Source organism: Pistacia vera, unplaced genomic scaffold (assembly GCF_008641045.1).
Source record: "Pistacia vera cultivar Batoury unplaced genomic scaffold, PisVer_v2 Contig4, whole genome shotgun sequence".
Classification (NCBI taxonomy): Eukaryota; Viridiplantae; Streptophyta; class Magnoliopsida; order Sapindales; family Anacardiaceae; genus Pistacia; species Pistacia vera.
Window position 1 is genome coordinate 349,903 of NW_022196223.1, and position 3,452 is coordinate 353,354.

Genomic DNA, 3,452 nt, shown 5'->3' on the forward strand with positions numbered 1-3,452 from the left:
AAATAAAAAAATGAAGAAGAAGAAGACGTGAGCAGAGGAGAGAAAAACGATGGCAGAGCAAGAAAAAAAAAAAAAAAAAAAAAAAAAACGAGGAGAAGAGAAGAAAAGAGAGAAGGAAAAGAAAGGAGAGTAAGGAAGAAGAGAGCTGCCGAGAGGTAGAGTAAGAGTGGAGACCGAGAGGTAAAGTGAGAGAGAAGGAGTGAGAGTGAAGTACAGCAAAAATAGGGAGGGAATTTGAAGCAGATCACTCAAAATCTGGGTTCGGAAAGTGCATGCATGGGGTTAGGAAGCAATTTCTTTAAGTGTTCTTCTTTGCTTTAAGAATGAGTGTTTGATCTGAGTTTGGGTGAGGTACGGAAGAGAGGTGTTTGACTGCCATTGGAGTTTCGGCTGAGCTGAATTTGTGAGTGGATCAAATGAAAGTTTCTTAAAAAATTTTGATTTATGTTTGCATGTTAAATATAGTTGGCCATTTTTGCTTTTGATGAGTTTTGAGCTGAATTTGAAGCTTGCTGAACTTGGCATGCATGTGTGCATTTTATGATATACAAATGTTTGCGAATAGAAAAGAAAATTGGAAGTTGTATGTTGTATATGGTGACTGACTATTGTGGTTAACTGAAATTGGAGTTTTAATGCAACAATTTTATACGGGTAGAGCATATATGTTGATCCTAAAGAACCAAGAGTTATAAAGGTATGTTTTTTGTTATAAAAAGTTATGCTGTGAAATTCTGACAGTCCGAACTTCCGAAAATTTTATATATGTTTCGGGTTTGCAAATGAAGCTAAATTTCAGATATTTGTTTTAGACTTATTAGAGATTGGTTGAAAATTGATTTCACCCAAAATTCGAAGTATTGGATTTTTAATGAATTTGAATTCTGCTATGAAATTCTGGAATTTCATGTTTTCTGTAGAGCATGCATTTTTCAGAACTGAAATAATGCACTTATACTTATCCAAATTGAGTGATTTTAAATTCTGGTGAATCCATATGTGCCTAGTTTAATTCTGGAGAGTTTCATGAGGTTTAGATTAAGGGTGAATTGTTATGAATTTTACAAGTCAGTAACCTCAATTCTGGAAACAGTTGGCAGATTTAAATGAGTTGAAAGAAAATTGTGTTTTAAATAGTTATTGACTTGAAATGACTTGAAAATATTATGGATCAACATATTTTGTCTTGAATGCCCCATTGAAATTACAGCTGATTTGGTGAGTGGATTAAACCAAATCTTCTTCCAAATCCTTAAATCCATGCTTGCATGTTAACTTGTGATTTAATTTTAATGTTTTGATGAAGTTTGGTATATAGAATTTATATGTGTTCATGCTATAGAATAAAATGTTGCTGTTAAGAGTAGAGAATTGGTTGAATTGTATACGGGTTGAGGTTCGTGATGTGGTAAATGGTTTCTTGGTAAAAAAGAAAAGAGAAGGGGTGCATTCGTCAGTTTTGAAAGTAAGTTTTAAAACTTGCATTCTACCCCATTTTGCATGGAATCATACGTTTTGGCATGATTGCTTTTAATGAAATGTGGTTAGTGTCGGACATATGCTATGGTAATGTGATGTTGAAAGTAATTTTTATCTGGGTTAAACTGTCAGTTTTAAAACATGTTTGGAAATTTTCAGTTCACCCCTGGATGTGATTTTTGAATATTTTGTCATATATGCATGATTTTAAGCACATATGTGGTATGTTCTTGACTTATATATGTTACTTGAGATTATGCGATGAGATTGTTGAAATATGCTCTTGACTTACATGTTACTTGAGATTATGCATGAGTGTTATGGTGCTAAAACCACCTACAAAGTACCCATCCCCAGAGATACAGATTTTTGGCTCTGCCCGAGCGATGCAGGATCCCGCCGGGTATGACAGTTTCGATTTGGCTCTGCGCATGCGTATGACAGATTTTATGGCTCTGCCCTGGGCGTTGAGTGGTCCGCCAGGTAAGACAGTTTCAGTGGCTCTGCCCGTGCGATGATAGATCTTGCGGGTATGACAGATTTTATTGGCTCTGCCTGGGCGTTGAGTGGTCCGCCAGGTATGACAGTTTCAGTGGCTCTGCCCGCGCGATGACAGATCTTGCCGGGTATGACAGGTACATCCCTTGCTCTGCCTGTGTGTGGGACGCCCACCAGGTAAGACAGATTTCCCGAGGGTACTAGTTGCGGTGAGAGTTTTCTGTTATAACATCAGAATCAGTTTTAGAATGTTCAAAAATCACATTCAGTTTTAGTATCTGCTACGAGCGATAGCCTCAAAATGAGTTTAAGAATGTTAAGAGAGCCTCAATATTAGCCACAGTTTTAAAAATAAGATATCAGCTTATAGTTTACAGTATTCCAAAATCAGTTATCAGTGCATAGTTTCAGAAAAATCAGTTTTCAATTTTATATCATCACAGCAGTTATAAATTTAGTTACCAGATTTTGTTTTGTGAACCATGAGTGTTCATGAATGATGGTTTGGATGTTGCAGCATGACTAGTAGAGTTATTATTTTCATGATCATATGCATTCTTGAGGGATGACATAGATGGTGCAGCATGCCTTGCAGGAAATATTGTTCCCAGAAGCATAAGCACTTATAGTTATGTTTTAAGTTTCCAGAAAAAAGAACTTTAAGCATTCAATGATGAGCTATAATTCAGAATTTGTTTCAGCTTGAATGATGAGATTACAGTAGACTTAGAACAATTTTAGAAAACGAGTTATACATGCATACAGGAATGATTTAGTTACTTCATAACACGTTCATAGAATCATGTTGTTTTCTGAATTTCATAAGAACTATTGCATACCATGACTATTGTTGAAGAGTTTTGCAAACTCCCCCAATCCCCCACTCACTGAGTATTTCAGCTACCCCTTTTTTAGACCCCCTTTCCCCAGGTTCACAGGAAGAGTCGTGCTGAGGAGTGATTCCTTTGAGGTTGGGCCCTTACGTCATCGATTCCTCATGGTGTAAAAATATCATGCTTGTTATCGCTATCCGAATTATGTTGTAATCCTTTGTATCCCCTGTGTTGATTATAAAAGATATGAATATCTGATACCATCCGTTTTTGGATTTTATGAACGTACAAGTTAGCTTTCAGATTTTCAAATGTATACATATATATATCTTATGTGTTTATGCTTTCAAAACGAATCCAAGCGAATGTTTTTTATGAAAAACGTATTTAGAATACAGGTTTTTAGATTCCCACACGGCACGTCTCGGCCGCCCGAGTCTCATAGGTGCGCCCGGAGCTTATGGGGTAAGGAGGGTTGAGGCGGGTCGTGTCATATACTGCTACTGCCCTCCCATTTTTATTATATTCAGCTGTCAAATTTCTGATACAAGAAGTTATTATATTCATTCAACTTAATCAGCGATCAACATATTAGAATTGATAAGTCAAAGTACCATCTGACAAATTAAAATTAAACAACCC